At 39.8% G+C, this 19,545-nt stretch overlaps 1 non-coding gene across 1 annotated transcript; it reads right to left on the bottom strand.

The window, feature by feature from the left end:
- Window positions 1-18,569: 18,569 nt before the first annotated feature.
- On the bottom strand, window positions 18,570-18,641 carry trnaq-cug (transfer RNA glutamine (anticodon CUG)). The gene has a single exon. It is a non-coding gene; the product is annotated as a tRNA-Gln (tRNA).
- Between the last annotated feature and the right edge of the window lie 904 nt (window positions 18,642-19,545).

A 19,545-nucleotide genomic window follows, 5' to 3' on the forward strand; every position in this document is an offset into this window, starting at 1 on the left:
ATATATATATATACATACAATAAAAAGTCAGAGAAGCAAGAAGTATTGAATTGAAAAGGATGAACTGGGGACGAGGAGAGAAAGGGAGATAAGAATGGATAAAGTCTGAATTAGAGGATGAAATGGTCCAGTCATCAGTGAAGTTGGACAATCCAGTATTCTCTTCATGCACATCCATCATACCTCTCAAATTAGATTCCCTGCTAAGAATGCATGCACACATACGCACATGTGCACACATACACAGTAAATGCATGCACATATACATGTCCAAGCATTTTACTGAAGATTTCTAAAGATAATAATGTATTTCTTCTTAATACCTTTACTGTACATACATTTAAATGGATTCCAGTGGAAATTGCTCACAGTTGAAATTTGGAGAGGTAGATACGGCTAACTGGCATTATCCTGAAAATGTGCTGCTTTTCCCCCCGCAGCACAAAAGGGACCGTATGGTCTAATTGAAGAAAGATTACAAGGCTTTACAATGACAAAGTAGGCATGCAAGAGACAGAACGCACTATGCATTTTTAAACAGTAGTAATCACACGGAAGCACACAGGCCTGTGCAGATATCAAGCATGCCACCAGATGCATATTCATGTGCACATGCGAGAGGCAGGTCTCTCGGCTTAGCAAAGACTTAACAGCGCATAATTGGGGATGGCTATTTGCTCTGAGGGGGTCCCTCCCACTTTTCTGTATGCTGACAACAGAAGCCCTCTCTTGGCTTCATGAGAGGTAGCTATGCATTATTGTTTTCACTGTCATAATCAAGCTATGTAGTGGTATATTTTTGTTAATTTTTAATCTGCAGTAAGGGCGTAGAGGCCCAGCTGAAAGCCTTGCGTTGCTGCACGCTTGAGCGATTAGCACATCACTGGCAAAGTTAGCCTGTCTTTCTCTATTGGCTGTTCAGACCTGCTATCATGCTACACAGGGCTGACTCCGCTCATCACAACATCAAGAAAGAAACTTACCCCCTGCCACTTGCTGCACATTTGGTTGGGGCTTGCCTTGCATGCCTTGCGCTTGTGTGCCTTTTGTGGAAGCAGCATTGCATAACCTCAGCCACTGATGCTGTCAAGGTAAATCATTTTGTTTGGCTCCTAGAATCTGTTCTGAAAGATTTCTGCAGAGCATGACTTTTCATGACTGCAGCAACTGATGTCAACATGCAGGTGAATACTTCACCATGACCAAAGATTCATCACTTCAGAGTGTGTTGGTATTTTCTAGGCTTGTTGGTAATTGAGAATGCCAGAAGAAGAAGAAGAAAAAGAAAAACAGAGCTGGAGGAATGGTTGTTGTGATGAGGGCACTTTATAGCAATGGTGGATTGACTGTAACAGACACACACACAGACACACAGACACACACACACACAGACACACAGACACACACACACACACACACACACACACACACACACACACACACACACACACACACAGTGTGCTGTCTCAGAATAAAATTTGGATGAGGATTAGGAAAAAACATAATTAATTCAGAAAAACTGGGATGATCTTTTTTATTATTACTATTACTATTATTATTATTATTATTTATTTATTTATTTCCAATGCATTTCCATAGTATTAACATCTGCAGTTGCAGCCAGTTGACAAGGTGTGCTGTATTGCCTTGGTTGTGGGACAGTATCAGTGATCAACAAGGTGATACAGTTTTGCATGAAATTGATGGGGCTATCCGAGTAAGTGCTGTGTCAGTGCACACAAGCATATTATCCAAATCCACACACATAATCAACTTAATTATACCCTTGCATGTATGCTAACTGACATGATTATGCATTGGGGCTAACCAACTGAAGTTACTGATACCAACCTCTCAACAATATGTGCTCTTTTCAGTGACCTTTGTAAAACCTTTTTCCATATCTGTGGAATGGAACAAGCTGCCCCCTTACAAAAAAAAAAAAAAAAAAAAATCCTATACACATTATTGAAGTTTTTGTCAACATATTATCCATCTACATATTAGCCGTAACTAAACAAAATAATCAAAGTCCATTCTTTTTCCGACAACACCTGAATGCAGCAAAAAAATCAGCAGCCAGCAAAGTTGCTATATAGGCTTTATTTTAACAGTTGAAGGTCACGGTCTGAAGAGCATCACACAAGTGCATTTAGGGTGTGTCCAAGTCCACTGTTGCTATTTTAACAGCAGACAAAATGGTAATTGCACATAGTTCAAAACGGTTGAACTTAGTCTCTTAATTACATTTTTTTTTTTTTCAATTGCTTGAACTCATTTTGCAAATGCTTTGCTCACTGTGCCAAAACTCTAAACACAACACAAATAAGACACAACACCTGGAAACAAACCATTCACATTTATGGCAAACTGAAACTCGGTCATCAAAACTAAAAAATCCTTTGTCAAAATGTAACTCTGATGACAAAAGGATACACATTTCCATCATATGAACACACTTTCACATCAGCAGCAGCACAATAACATACTTAACACAAAACACTGCATTTTTTACTGTTTTTCATTTATTTCTTCAAAATGAGTTCTGCAAAGCTCAAAATAGAAATTAAGCACATTTTTCACAGTAACAACTGTTTCCAAAATGACCAAAAAATAAAAATAGAGTATAGAGTATACTGTACTTTACAGTACAGTACAGTTTTTTTCAATCACTTTTTCCAGTATAATGGAACTGGGATCCACTTTGTCATCATCTTCACCTCCAAACCACAGCAGAAGTTTTCTTTTGCGAATGTGTTCATACCTTTTCATTGGATTCACACATTTTTCACATCAACACTTGTCACATGTGTCAATTATAGACCCCAGGAAGAATAGCTGCTGCTTGCAAAAGCTAATTGGGTTAGGGTTAATACAATTTTTTTTGATTGCTTGAACTCATTTTACAAATGCTTTGCTCACTGTGCCAAAACTCTAAACACAACGCAAATAAGACACAACACCTGGAAATAAACCATTCACATTTATGGCAAACTGAAACTCAGTCATCAAAACTAAAAAATCCTTTGTCAAAATGCAACTCTGATAACAAAAGGATACACATTTCTATAATATGAACACACTTTCACAGCAGCAAGCAACACAATAACACACTGAACACAAAACACTGCAGTTTTTACTGCTTTTCATTTATTTCTTAAAAAAGAATTCTGCAAAGCTCAAAACAGAAATTAAGCATCTTTTCACAGTAACAGCTGTTTCCAAAATAACCAAAAAATAAAAATAAATAAGACAGGTGTCAACTCTGTCAACTGTATACAGTATACAGTATATTGTACTTTACAGTACAGTTTTTTCAATCACTTTTTCCAGTCTAATGAAACTAGGATCCACTTTGTCGTCATCTTCACCTCCAAACCACAGCAGAAGTTTTCTTTTGCAAATGTGTTCATACCTTTTCATTGGATTCACACATTTTTCACGCTCTTTTGCACCTGAATCTCTATGAAATCACTAGTGCACCTGCATCACTGCCCTTTCCACCAATCGCCAATCAGTCAGTATGCACCTACAAAAAAAGGGCCTATAAATTGTATTCTGTATTTTTTTCAACTCCTTTGAGTTGTTCTGTGTAATACTGCATGTGACTTACCGTATTTCAGTTTTTCCATCAACACAGTAAAATTTCACTTCAAAGTCTCTCTGAGTTTGGATGCAGTTCTTTACTGTAAGTTCACATTTGAATGTGCAGCTCACAGGAGAACCTTGTTCAAACTGACAGCTGTATTTTGTATTCTGCTGTCAGCTGTGTTACAGTACAGTAGAGCTGACTGAAGGAATCTACTCATTTGGGCAGAAGTTGAGTTGTTTGAGGGAAATATTGGCTTTTGCTACTTGCTTTACAATATGTGACGATGTAAATCGTCAAAAAAATATGACTACCGTACACGCAGGAAAAAGTAAGGTTGAACCTGCTCAGACTGAAAAGGCTGTGTTGCATTTTGGTGTTGAGTATGAAGTGAGTGAGTGGCTGGATTAGTTGTGTTGGGCGGTGACAAAATGTGCTTTTGCTGCATGTTTGAAATGTTTTGTCATGGTAAGAGCCTTTTGCAAACAAAATGTGTTATTTTGGGAAGAGCGCCTCTCATTAGGCCGATGGATTTACTGTTTTGAAACCAGGGTGTGTGAGTTGACAAACATAAATAAACACACATACATAGTATGTAAAGCAAAAATAAAACAGTACAACAAAATCAAACTACGTACAGCTCCAAAATCTCATCCACATCGCATACGTTGTCCTCCTGTGCCTCTTTGACTCACCGCCTCCACGCCAAGTACTCAACATGGCTGATCTGGGGCCTGTTTGTAGAGCTTCGGCCCTGACCGGTTGGTGTTCAGTTTTCTAAGTAAGTGCTTTCATGTGTGTGTCTCAGGTTTTCTAATTAGCCGATGTGTTTTATATTTTGAACATGAGTGTTTTCCCAATGTTCCCACATGCTTTCATTTTTGAGCGAGGTGTCTTCTGTATGAAATAGTGTCTAGTGTTCAGGAGGAAGTGTGTTGTAGAATAGCAAACACAGTTCAAAGCAGCACATGTGTCTAAGTGTGGCCATGCTGTGTTTGTTCGTCAATTGTGCAATTACTTTCAAACACCTCAAGATAGCAATAGGCCAACAATGTGCCTGGCCAGACCTTCTTTTATGACCAACATGCCCATGGGTGTATTTGCTATTTACATAACACAAACGCTGGATAGGAAAATGACAGCTGCGCTGGTTGGAAACTAGCAAAGTGTTGGAGTATGTTGCAGTGTGTTGCAGTGTGTGTTGGAGTGTGTAGCAGTGTGTGTTGTAGTGTGTGTTGGAGTATTTTGCAGTGTGTTGCAGTGTGCTGTAGTGTGTGTTGGAGTATGTTACAGTGTGTTGCAGTGTACTGTAGTGTGTGTTGAAGTATGTTACAGTGTGTTGCAGTGTGTTGGAGTGTGTTGGAGTATGTTGCAGTGTGATGTGTGTGTGTTGGAGTATGTCGCAGTGTGTTGCAGTGTGTTGCAGAGTGTGTTGCAGTGTGTTGTGTGTGTTGGAGCATGTTTCAGTGTGTTGCAGTGAGTTGTGTGTGTTGGTGTATGTCGCAGTGTGTTGCAGTGTGATGTGTGTGTTGGAGCATGTCGCAGTGTGTTGGAGTGTGTTTTGGGGTGTGTTGCAGAGTGTGTTGGAGTCTGTGTTGGAGTGTGCTGTAGTGTGTGTTGGAGTATGTTGTGTGTGTTGGAGTGTGTCGCAGTGTGTTGCAGTGTGTTGGAGTATGTTGCAGAGTATATTGGAGTGTGTGTTGGAGTGTGTTGCAGAGTGTGTTGTAGTGTGTGTTGGAGTATGTCGCAGTGTGTTGCAGTGTGTTGGAGTATGTTGCAGTGTGTTGGAGTGTGTTGCAGAGTGTGTTGGAGTGTGTGTTGGAGTGTGTTGCAGAGTGTGTTGTAGTCTGTGTTGGAGTGTGTTGGTGTATGGTAGAGCCCTATGTGTGAGCAATGGTATGGACATTAATGTGAAGACAGTCTTCCTCCTTTTATCTGTGCATCAAAGGAACCTGCCTTAAAGGGACCTGCCTTACTTCAAATGAACCGCTCTAGAGTTCTCTTTCTAACTGATCCAAGACCACCTCTGTCAGGCAGACTTGGATTGGTATGTGATTAAGGTGGTCTCACCAACCCAAACTCACCTCGCCAAGAGGGCAAATGCACCAGGATTTGATTCAACCAGACTAAACACAGCAGACTTGAAAGCGACCTTAGACTTGTCCCTAGGGCCCTATGACTGCTGTGACCTAAAATGCACGGAATCATTGCCCCACAAGGCATCGCTGGTATTTGAATCTTTATCGCAACACAACACAAGTTCAAAATGCTGTTTTTTTTTTTCTCTAAATCTTGACTTCACAACTGTAGACAAACTCATATGTTTGATTCTGTCTTAGTGAGTCCCAGGAAAACTAAAGCTGTGCTAAAACCACATCGCTGGATGATGGTTTCTCCGGTGAGACCCTCGGGAAAAGCTTAAGACTCTGCAAATTAAGGCGAAGACCCTTACAGTTTTCTCCATTGTTGTGTTGCTGTACTTACCTGCTCTAATGGAGCGTTCCACTGACTGTCCAATGTTTCGACTTATGACTTGGAACTTCCCTCATTCATGTGTTCCATTGCAACTGACATGGATGCTCACGAGACAATATAGAAATGCTGATTTGTCCACTGACAGCAAATGACTCACTAATAAGAGTAAATAATAACAGGTTAGTTGTTGTTGTTGGGATATCGTGGGTATTTTGGCAAAGGTGGAGCTTTCAGAACTTCGCTGGAATTCTGACTTGGAGTTCCAACTTAACTGGTGTTCCTTTGTGCTTTTTCCATGGTAGGAAGTCAGATTTATCCTAGTTCTGAGTTCAATAGAAAGTTCCATATGGCATATTGTTGCTGCTGTATTTGTGAATTTATAATCACGTTTACCAATTTCAGTGGATTTTCCATTGCCTCCTCCTTAACACCTTACACCACTCTTCCAGAGAGGATACTGCATTCCGCACAAAAGTGTTGTAGGCTATTTGTCACTTTCTGAATAAGGGAAAATCCATGAAAAGAGTATGAAAATGGTGTGAAAAGCAAAATATCTAACTCTCGCTGTGAGCTGTGAACAGATTTCATGGTGGGACCTGACGTGTTGTCAGAATAAGCAGGGAAGGAACAACTGCCATTTGAAAGGTCTCCTGGAGAGCATTTCACACAGTCAAGGATGAAATTGCTCATGCTAATGGAAGCTTTGTCTCTCTTTTAACCTGTCTCCCTCTATCTCGCTTGTTCCTCTTCCTCCCACCTCTCAACACAGAGAGAAATTATAGATGTTTACAAAAATAGTGAGTTCTTGCTGAAATGCCAGGGTCTTTTTCCCCTGCTGTCCTCAATTACCAGAGAGTTGCTATGCATTTTTCTAAACTCACTCACCATTACCTTCCAGGGAAAACTCATCTCAGCATAAAAAATTTTAGAATTTGTATTCCAGTTGAGTTCATCACATCAGAGTTTGTTTTTTCTGTATGTACTGTACACTGGAACACTGTGCTTTGGTGACAGACACAGAATGTTAAGACATGGAATCAAAAAATATAGAGAAAAGAAAAATCTGGTGCTTCTCTAAAGCCTGTAAAACCCCAGAACTTTTCCTCACTAATGAGATCATTTACAATCTTTTAGCATGGCTGAGTTCCATCTCTGTTCCCAATTGATTCCTCTGACACTCTGTCTTTGAAGTTCCCTCTTAGTGTACGGCAGTCTGCTGGATGTCCTTGACTAACTGAGGAGGTAGACAAATGCACCCGCATCAAACTTCAACACAAATCCTTGGGGGTGACGATGTGAAAGAATTTGCATCCTCCTTTGAAGGCTGATAAAATATATATATTTTTTAAACCTTCAAAACAGGGATGCTCATTTTATTTTTTAAAGATTGTTCATTAGTTTGGCACTTTTCCATGTTTTTCCCCGGTTTTTCATTTTCATTTTCATTTCTTTGTCATGCACTTTTAATCGCTGACATTTTTTTTTTTTTGTGCTTGTAGGGAAAACAAGTCTCCTACCTGGCTTCCCTGCATTTAGATTTGTGAAAGAAGAACGTCCATAGTGTTTCTTTGTGTTGTAGCGACTCTGCCTTTCACAGATGCTATCGTCTAACATAACTGTTAGTGGATTCTTCCTCGCATGCCATGCCGTGTGAAATTATTAATGTTGCAGATTGTTTATGTGTTGCAGAATGTTCTCATGTAGGTGTGTTCTGTCGGTAGAGAGAGAGAGTTAATGGTGAACTGCCATTGTTGTGTTATGGAGTGTAATCATTGGTGAGAGGGATATGTTGAGCCCTTGTGCTCCGTTTCGAGTATCGTTTGCTGCTGCCTTTTTACGTCCTCTTGTTGAAATTCAATAAACAGTGAACTGACTGAGCTGAAATCCTATTTCAGAGCGTTAATCCCCATTGCTCACCGCAGTGTGTTTGTCCTTCTACCAGAACTGTTGTCTCCATTTTATACCACGAGACACGCCAGTAAACACAAACAGATTCAAATGAAGCAGTCTCGTGACTCGTCAAACTCAGATCAAGTTAGGTGTGTTTGATTTGCAAACCTCAGCTCCCCAGGGTAGAGTGTGTATCGGGGGTTACTGAGCTGAGGAGGGAGATTGAAGATGACAGCTGGAAAAAACAAATCTCCTCAGTGTGTAATGATCACACTAAGGACTAGGAAATCAGTTTGTGTGCACAGTAAGTAGCATCTAAGGGATTACAAAAACAACGTGGGTTAATTACAGGATGGTAATTGGTAATGGTCACCGCAGTACCAAGGTGAAGGCCAATAATGAGAACACCCAGGCAGTCATGAGCCTCACAGGATAAAGCTATGACTTCTCATATGTGGCCTATAAATATTCCATTCACTGGGAACGTTAATCTGCATGTGGAACAACAGCATGTGGTTGTGTTTGTGCCAGTGGAATGGCAGCTCTGCCTTGTAGTTCTCTATTTTTCATATTACCTGTTTTTCAAAGATGTTTTATTCATGTATTACTGACAGTGTATGTGTATAGATGCAGCCGGTTGAAATGCACAGCTCGGTGGAGTAAAACAGCATCTTGGTGAACTGATATGAGATGGTTGCATGCGGTGATTGAAGATTTCAAATTGGTAGACTCAGTGTCTGGTCTGTCACCTGAGGGCTGAACCCTCGTGGACGCTGGGAGCGCTCAAGTGAAGAGTGTGAATACAAGAGGACCTGAGGGCTGAAATGGCATAAAGGACAAATGAAACAGGATTTATAACATCATATGCCACCTTAGACACATGCTGTTTACTTAGAAGTCCCAAATGTCAGACTTTCCCACCAGTACTTGAAGGCACTCTTATGATTATGGCACAAAAATTGCATGCCTTAACACATACTCATTACCTAGCCAGGCACTGGTTTATTTACTCTGGCTGCTGATTTTTTTATGGGAGGCAACAAATCTTATAAGTATAACTGTAAATATAAAATGCAGCTGAAACAAAAAGCTGGAAATATTGTATATGATTCTGCTCATCCCCCTTTAAAGAATTCATAAAACTGTCCTTGGGAAGGCACTATAGAGCGATTGCAGCAGCCAAGAACATCTATGAAACGTCTTTCATACCAAATGCAATAACTCTGCTACACAGGTAAACACTATTCACACTGGAACCATGTCCATCATCACTGTCTGTACTCTGCATGCTGTGTCTTTAGAATTTACAAATGTATTGGGATTTACTGTGATGTTTTTTAACCAGCTTGTGAAGCCAGAGGCAAATTTCCACATTTGTGGACAATAAAGATGATCTTATATTAAGTATTAGCAGCGAGTAGGGTAGTGGCTATTCAACTGGCATTTAAAAAAAGTGCAAGCAGTTTACCAGAGACAGCCCAAAGCTTAAAGCAGGGGCGCCGTATATGAGGGAAAAGTAAGGACAATTCCAAGGGCCCTTGCCTGACAGGGGTAAAAACTAATATATCGTCAGCCTCATAGCATAATTGCCTAAGTCATTTTTTGGCCAAATTGAGATTTCTGCCTAACTCTACTCTCCTAACAATGCTGCATCACCCTGCCTTATTGGCTACGTCCTCAGCCTATCAGAATGGTTTTTATAGTCCAAAATCACTATCTGCCTAAGTCATCTCCTTGACTTAGGCATTTTTGCCGCAATGTACAGAGATGGCTGACCGTACAAAAAAGTTGAACAGAAGTGAAGTATTACATCTTCTCTTTGATTCATCTGGTAAGCTGGTTTATTCCTCCAACTTTCTAGACAGTAAATGTACTTTCAGTCAAGGAGATTAGGAACTGTGTTTAAACTTTTAATCACATTTCTGCAACAAGATATAATGTAGTGCAAGAGCTAGCTAATGCTAGCAAAACATGATTACAATTTGAAATAAAATACATTTGTTTAAAGTCCTTTTCATTTTAAGAATGTGCTTGCATTATTTGATTTAATCATCAATTCATTCATCATCTGCAAAATAGTGCACATGATTCAAAACGACTTGTCAATGCGCTGTTTTTTTATCGCATAGCCTAAAATATGCAGTCATGAAGAAGAAAATGAAAATGTAAATATGATGATTAATTTTACATATTTAATGTAAACATTGATCATAATCCCTTTCAAATTGGTAAGATATTTGCAGTGAACCTTTTTCATTTAACATGATTTACTGTTAACACTCAGCACCACTTTACTTTCTTCTGCTTCAGGGTCAGGAAATGAACTTTATGACAGTAAACCTGAGAAAGAGGGAAATTCTGATTTTGATCCTGATTCGTGGTCAGAAAGTGATTTTGATGACTCTGTCTTGGATGAGGACTATAGACCTGAGAAAAACCCTCCTGTTATGTTCACATTTTTGAACATCTTTTATGTTTGGGGTCAACCCCTGCAGTTTAAACTTCCACAAAATTACTATAACTAAAATTGTTATCAAAGTTTATGTGTCAGGTACTTTATGTTTCTTTGGTGACGACCTAAATAGCCCTTTAAATAAAACATACCCCCCCCCCCCCCCCCCCCCCCCACACACACACACACACACACACTCCCACTTACACATCCAGTATTCCTATTACGCGACAATGGAAAAATATAAAAATCACCATAAAATCTCACTGATTGATCTGAAATTGGAAAGAAATATTAATTTTTGGTGTTTTACTGGCTCTATATTATTTCTAAGTACAGATTTTTCTGAGCTGAAAATGAATTCACACATATAGAAATGACCACATACAGTGGGAAGATATTTCATTTCTTTTAGTTTACCTTTTGCCACAGTACCGGCACCTTGACTACTGCTGTGCACGGGCATTTTTGTATTTTTTAGGAATTCACACATATTTACTGTGTACGGAAAAAATGCCTAAGTCATGGCATATTCTGCCTAAGTCAGTTTTTCATGTTATGGAATTGATGTTGTGTTTTTTTCTTTTTGCAATCTTGTTCACAGTTCTGGATGAACTAACTGTTACTTTTTCAATAAAAAATACCAATGTGTTTGCTAAAAATTGTGTTTTTTCTTGTTTTCCAAAAATATTCAAATATGAGTTAGGCAATTATGCTATTAGGCTGACGATATATATATGTTTTTACTTTTTACTTATTTTTGGCAGTAAAGGTTAAAAATCTCCATTGACCCAATATAGTTCAAATTCAGCTGTCACTGAAATAGAATGTTTGGTCAGTAGTTTGGGACTCTCACCCCCTTGCTTTGCATTAGGAACAGAGGAGAACATTTCTGGTTCATGCAGACTGAGTGACTGCTCTCAATACAATCAGAGAAATGTTTATATTTTCTGGAAATCAGAGGATTATTGTAATGACCATATAGCCTCATATATGTATTTTTTCACCCCAAATCCAATGCCACCACCTGTGAGTCTACAGTTTTGGAGATAAATTAGACCTGCATGCAGGACTACAAGGGAGACAGTGAGCAGTAACCAAGTAACTGTCATGTTGTTCTTTTCACAAATATGGGAATGATAGTCAAAAATATCATTAAAATGCATAGTTTTATATAAAACAGCATCAAAAATTTTCACCGGCCTATTGGCTGGCTATACAAGGGCCCAATAAGATTTCTTTTCATGGGGCCCAAAATCCCTGGCGGCGCCCCTGGCTTAAAGCAATTACTGAGAAAAGCATGGAATTTATGGCTCTTGATGAGCAGCTGGGCACAAGACCGTGGACTCTGCCAGCTAACGACACATTTGAAGCCCTGGTCCACTCTGCCAAGCCACCTCTACTTTGCAGACGAATGCCTGCCTGCCCTGGCTGACATGGTCACTGCACACATTCATAGTCTGATCCATACCAGTGTAAGTGACACGAGTTTTACCACGGACGTGAGGACTTCTGACGTTACTCCAGTGAGTATGCAAATGGGCCAAATGTTCTATAAAAGCCAAGGTATGTTTGTGAAGTTTTTTAATGTACTCACTGACAAAAAAAAAAAAAAAAAAACTTAACAAAATAGCATAGCTAAACTATTGTTCATTTTGTGATAAAAGCACCAAATTTGGTACACTCATAGCTGAATATATGTTGAATGAATCTGGATATTGGGCCACTGCAAATTTTTATTCTGATGACTGTGGCAGCCATTTTTAAAACTGGCCACCAGTGGTTACTGGCATGGAATGCTTTGCCTACCCTACAGCTGCTGCTTCATGTTTTCAGCACCACAAATATAATTTAGAGACATTTTAAAGTGGGAAATACAATGGTATGATCCATAATTGTATATACATCAGGAAGTGACATCACTGAAGTCTTCTGGACAACAGGACCACAGAGACAGGCAAGCTGCTCCCATCTTTTCCTTTATTTTGGTCATTTATCTTGTGATATTGTGGTCGTCAAACTAAATGACTCAACACCGTAACATGAAAAAAAGATAGAAAACTATTACTTATGAAAAACTTTTTTGTTATTCCAAGAATATATGCTAATTCTGAATTTCATGCATGCCATGTGCTCTCTTTCTGGTATTCACAAATTTGAGCAGAGGCCTTTTTGTGCAAAAATCTCAACTCCGTCACACTCAACCCCATCATGTGTTTGATTGTAACGTTGTTGTGAGACTGTGACGGGTTTGAGATTTTAATACTTTGGTTGTTAAGTTATCCAATTATTTAAATTAATTATTATTATACACAACTTTCAAATTCATACTGCTGATTAGTAGGTATCACAGGTAAGTCCTGTGATTTTCAGCTTGATATCATTAAAATTGACCATTACAGCAGGGAGAACACATTCTGACAGCTTGGAGTATTACTGTCAGATAGGAACAAGGGCGAGGTGACTTTTAGCACACCTCTGATGAGGCTCTCTTATGCCTACACACACACACACACAAACAAACAATACACATTATGTTACATTTGAGCAATTCACTTTACAATGTTTGACTGTTAGTTAGGGGCGGCACGGTGGTGCAGTGGTTAGCACTGGTGCCTCACCGTAAGAAGGTCCTGGGTTTGATTCCCACCCAGGGTCCTTTGTGTGTGGAGTTTTCATGTTCTCCCTGTGTCTGCGTGGGTTTCCTCCCACCGTCCAAAGACGTGCAGGTTAGGTGAATTGGAGAAGCTAAATTGCCCCGAGGAGTGACTGTGTGTGTGAATGTCAGTGTTTGTCTGTTTGCCCTGGACTGGCAACCTGTCCAGGGTGTTTCCTTGCCTTCCGCCCAATGAGCGCTGGGATAGGCTCTAGCAACCCCCTGCGACCCTTGTAAGGATAAGCGGTTTAGAAGATGAATGACTGAATGACTGTTAGTTGTTAATATGCTGTTGTGGTTGTTTTTACTTTAGATTAATAAAACGCAATTCAACTGCAGTTTGTATGTGGTGTCCTTCCTATGGTTACAAAATGAAATATAATGCTAATGGAAAGTCCTATACATTGAATTTGAGAGTAAACAACTATTTATATGTAAAGCTGTATTTGTCCCTTCAACCCCGTTACCATCTTCAACCCCGTTATGCTAGTCACAACCCCGTCACACCTACATTTTCATTTATTATTTTCTAAAAATGTTGAAAAAATAATTTAATGTTTGTTGACTTTTGTCTAAAAAATTGAGAGCTATCATATGATCATTGATTTTGATTACAATTATTCAGTTAAACTAAATTTTTGATGAAAAATGACAAGAGTGCTTTCACTTCTTAGTTACATTTCAGGATTTAAGAGAGCAAAAATGTGTAATTTTATGTCATTTTTCTATTTAAAATTATTGAATTAGTATGGGGGACATCTGATTAATGTGAAAATGTTGATTTCTTTAAAAATACATTTTATGATAATATTCAGAGAGCCTCCATAGTGTACATAACGGGGTTGAAGAATTACAGTGACCACATCTTGAAATAATGATCAATAATAAAAGAAAATTTATGCCTGAGGTGGGAAAATGTGTTTTTCTGATAGTTAAATATATCCTTAATGATGTGGGATATACATAGAAATAATATATTTTGGTAAAAAATGTGAAAATATCCAAGTCCAATTCTAACCATTCTCATGGAATGACTCATCTATCTCATTCTGCTAGCGAAATGCTGGAAAGTTGACAGCTTGACGCGTGCATGCGCTCTGTGATTCCGAGTATTTACAGTAGTTTTGTAGCCGGTGTTTCTGTATGTGGGAGTTTTGAATGGAAAATAAGCTGCCTGTGAATCAGCTTTTCAGAAGACGCATGCGCAACACGAGCAGCTACGTAGCAGCTCGCTTGAAATGTTCAGCGGCAACAGCAAGTCATTCACTTGACAGCTAGCTACCGTTAACGTCGTTAGCTGGCTAGCTAGTACGGGAACGTTAACATTAGTTTGTTCTTTCATCTGCATCGTGCCAATCAAAATGGGTGAAAATACAACTTCAGTTGAGTAACCTGGCATGTTTCATTGATTTAGGCTATTGCAGGTGTTCTGAAAAAGAGGTGTTCTCTGACATATATCACTTTGGTGCCTGATGGGCAACTGGGCATGTGTGTGTGTCATTTCATTGACCATGCAGGCTAGCTGGTGACATTGCTGTGTGTTTGCATCATCCCGTGGCACGTCCCAATAGTTCCCATCTCACGGTAAATTCCAACATTTTGTTGGTAACATTGTGAGCATATTCATGTGTCATTTGCTTGACTCTGAAACTGGTTATTACTGCATCATCCGTCCGTTCTAATAATTTCCGCTTTCATTTACACTGTAAATTCCAACACATTGTTGTTGGTAACATTGGGGCAAAATGCACACGCGTGTCTATCAAAATCGAGTTGTCAAGTTGATATAGTATAGTTAAAATCCATATTGTGCGTTTTTATTAATAAATAAATGCCCCAAAATTTTCGAGCTCGAGCCCTCGCGGGCACTTGCATGAAATTGGGACCACAGCATGACTACACAAAAACGTCACCGCTCGCCACTGATATCCACCAACACATTGTTGTGTTGGTGGATATATTTATACCGATGGTACCGATTGTTGTGATATATTGAGCTAAGCCGCCCCACTAAAAAACAAAACAAAACAAAACAAAACAAAAAAAACAAGATTCACAGCTGTATTTTTGTTGCCAGTTACATTTGGTTAGGTCAGAGCTACCTTTGCTCACTACATCTTAGCCTTACTTTCTCTCCGGTGTGCATAAAGTACAGCTTATGAACTTCTTTTTAAATACAAAAATGTTAAATTATTATCAGTGATCTCATCGGTTGAAAAAATCCATATTGTGCGTCCCTAGTAATTCCTGACTTGGTCAATTAGAGTCACTTGCAGTGTCATTTCTGCTTTCTCTGTCATCTCCTCGTCGTTGCCCTCTAATCAGCCTGCTCCACAGCTGTCACAGCTTAGCTGCTGAAGGTAGCTCTGTTCCTGCTGAATGAAGTGATTTGTGTTAACAGTTTTTAGTGAAACACTTCCTGTGCTAACCCTGTTGTCATCAGTGAGGTAGCAGTGGAGCACATGCAGGGTGACTGTGAACATATGGCACACTGAAGTGTAGTCAAAACCTCATGATCATTATTGTCGTTAGTGTTTTAAAATGGCATGTTATTTTAGAATTTGTGTGAAGAAAATGAAAAATTGTTTAAATCAGTTGCAAAAATTTTTAAGAGCTTGGATGTTTTTTTAATTGTTTGGAGAGCATGGGCTTTAGTTCTTGTTAAATCTGCCATGTCAGCTGAGAAGAGGTAGCCCAGCATGTGTTGTGGCCTGAATTTACTCAGCAGGTGAATCACAAACTCTCCCACTTTGAGTTATTTTCACCCAAGATGTCTTGAGTCAGCGTGGACCGTTACAGTAACGAGGATGTCACGACACACACTCATTTTTTTTTTTTTTTTTTAATATAGAACTGCTGACATCAAAACTGCAGTCTATTGATTAAATCATATAGACAATCACATACACAAGCATAGAATATATGTAGATATAGATAAGTGTGTACAAAATTTTAAAAAAGCTTCCTTAACCTGATGATGAAATGTCACAATTTTATAATATGTCCTAGTTTCAAACCCGTCATGGGGCCTGATGGGCCCATCGGGCTAAAACAGCATGTGCACCTGCAGACAGAAGAACCAGTTTACAGATGAAAGTATCTGCAGATAAACCTCAGTCATTAAACTGCATGAAAAGAGCACAAACTGCAAAGCTGATTCTGCTTTGGATGGATTCTGTCGACATTATGTAGATAGATAGATTCCTTTATTGTCATTTCGACATTACATCAGAGATGCATTGTGAAACAAAAAAACGATGCATTGGTCACAGTAAAAGATGGATAAAACACCATAAAAAGTAAAGGAATAAAAAGAAGAACAAGGATAAAAGAATCAGAGAGAGGCATTATAACATTTTGCGTTCCGCGTGTAATAGCAGAAGGCTATGCCGGTCGTAAATCCTTCTTTCCTTGCTGCCCTGGTTAGAAAAAGGCATGTTTATCGGTGTTTTCGTCGTGAGCCCATGCAGCCGCAGCCAACACGGGCGCCGCCATCTTCACTTAAGGTGTGATGTGTCAGTGGCAATAACTGGACTTGACATTTTCCATTTTGTTTTTCACATTATAAGGTTTAGTAATGAGTTGTGTGTTGTGAGTAAAACAATATTGGTTAAGGTTATCGTTAAAGAGTGACTCGACACCAGCATGAAACATCTACTGCCCTGCCCTCTAGGGGTTGAAACTTTCTGGCACGTTCCTCTTGTGGCCACACCCAGTAAGTAATGTGGTCACAAGTACTTTGCCATTCATTACACTGACATGCATGCAAGGAATCATTTTATGGTGAGTAATCGGGTTATGCCAGGAAACTAGGTGATGTGTTTACATGTTACATCCTCATATAGATTCTTTTCACTCTGCTGGGTGTTGTACAGTGTGTGTTCACTGTGCTTATCCTGTCTTTTGCTTTCCAAGTCTCTCCCCTAAACACCCGCTCAGAAATCAGAGTACGGGGACACATGTGACAACAACTGGGTTTCTCCAGGAATAATCTAGCTGCTGCTTCTCTTAATCCCTCACCCTGATGATGGAACTCAGCTGTGTCTCTGGAAGAAGGGCAGTGCTGTATGCACAATCACTGACATACACACATGCTAATGTGCACACACAGGTAAATACCACTGTCTTCTCTCTCACACACACAATTACCTATACATATTAATGTTATTATGATTATATATTTTTTTGTTCTCATCAACTACCTGCCCATATTTATTTTGTTTTCCCCCCAGCCAGTATCTGCGAATTTGTATCAGCTAGTGCAGTGCCTGTTAAAATGATGTGTGTTATGTGTGCTATGTATTTTGAGTGCAAAAGCTCTCATGAAAATGTTACGGCCTCAAAGTGACATTCAGTTATATGGATAAGGTCCAGAGTTGACACACTGTGGCTCAGTAGTGTGAATTAATGTGATATTGTTAGAGCAAGCTGGCACACTGCATCCTGAGTGTGTGGAGTGTGACAGAGATGGGAGATCTTCAAATACAACACTGCTGCATGACCATAAAGGCAAAGGCACCAAACAGTCCAGCAAAGTGTTTGGAAAAGCAGAGATGTCAGTTGTAGTCTTGGTGAAGCATTTCTGTGCTCATTATCTTCACTGTGTTAATTGTTGGTGCTGGAAACTCAGCCCACCTTAAATTTGCAGAGATTTCCAAGCTGGGCATATGGTGACAGTGAGTGGTGTCTCAGATGTCCCTCTGAGCACTGACATCCTCCTAAAAACTGTCCACACCCTCCTCTTTACTGTCTATTTTATGTCCCTCCTCTGTCTTCTTTCCTTCTCTCTTCGGTTCTCTCCTTCTCCTCTATCCGTTCTGGTTCATCTGGCCTCATTAGAGACAAAAAAATAATGGCCAATTCTCCAGCTGTACGACAAATAAATGAACACCAACATGCATAAATATTTCTCTATTAAAATGAGTGTGACAATCTCATCAGATGCATAAACACAAAAACACACGTTTGTGCATGTTTTTTTTTGTGTGTGTGTGTGTACACTAAATAAATAAATTAATTAATTAACAAGCCTACATTTCCCCCCATTTAAACTGGTATTTATAAGAACAGAACGTCTGCTGTGTTGTCATTTTCTCATTCAGTGCCCACGTTGCACTTGTGTCCATCTGTGCGCCCATGTTGGCGTGCTGCTCTTTAAAGGAGGTGTGTTCAGGTGCACTGTTTGGCGCATTACTACCTTGGTGCAGTGAAAAGTGATTGCACAGTTGACAAACAAAAACCAGGTCTTATGTCACTGTTATTTTAAGGACTCGTTATCAAGATAGTAATCCACGCTTACATACGCTTTCACTTCATACACGAGCAGATGCATTTCTTCTGCAGTGAGGCCTTCCTTCTTACCTAGCGAATGTGCTTTTAAAGGGAATGGGATATAGCACTTTGGCTGGTTTATTGCACGTTAGACCCAAAACACACCCATGAGTAGATAGATAGATAGATAGATACTTTATTCATCCCGAAGGAAATTCAGAAAAAAAAAAAAATGCAGGTTCCACCGAGATTTGAACTCGGATCGCTGGATTCAGAGTCCAGAGTGCTAACCATTACACCATGGAACCACTGGGTTAATTAAGAGACCCTTTTAAATCAGGTTCCTGGTGCAACCACCCATTTTACCACCTTTAAAATAGCAGAAGTTTACTTGGACACATACTAAATGCACTTGCACCATGCTCTCCAGACTGATCACCAAAGGCTGAATTATGCTTCTGTGTAAGCGGAGCGTACGGGGGTTGTGCGAAGCTTGCGGGGGTTGTGCAACCGCTGCAGAGCCTTGGCGCGCACCTCCGAAAAATTGTAACTACGCAGACCCCATGTAGCCCCCAACGCAGGCCCCCCACTGACAACAAGAGCTATGATTGGTCCGCCGAACTACAGCATTTCCGGCATTTCACCCCTCCGGCGTCACGTCCAGTTGTTGTGCCGGCAGCGTCATTTTTAAAAGAACTGCTGTTGTGATCACATCTTGACTCGTCAGTTAATTTCAAATTGTTTGGAAAGTTTGGATCATGCTGGATCTGGATCTACTGCTGCTCCTTTTAAAAATAGCGCTGCCGGCACCACAACAGGTAGAGGAGCGACCATACATCAAAGGGTGTATGTAGGTCTGCTGAAAAAAAAAACAAAAAAAAAAACACGTGCCCCATAGCGTTTTGGCGGAGAATTGCTTAGCGTGTTTCGCAGAAGTATGTATGTAACTGCGTGTGCGTTGTGTCGACTGTCCACAGAACCATAATCCGGCCTTTAGACTGTTCAAATAGAGCCCTTTGTGTTTAAAGGGTGATGAAACCCTTTAACCTTTTGTGGCAGAAAAGGATTGTTGCACTGCACTATCTCGGTCAAAAGCTTCAAGGACCATACCAGCATGCTAGAAACCATTTGCAAAATGGTTTCAAACAATGTAAAATGTGGGGTAATAGTAAATGGGTGAAACATTTATAATCACTGGTATGGTCTTTGAAA

The sequence above is a fragment of the Myripristis murdjan genome, chromosome 17 (genome assembly GCF_902150065.1).
Source record: "Myripristis murdjan chromosome 17, fMyrMur1.1, whole genome shotgun sequence".
NCBI lineage: Eukaryota > Metazoa > Chordata > Actinopteri > Holocentriformes > Holocentridae > Myripristis > Myripristis murdjan.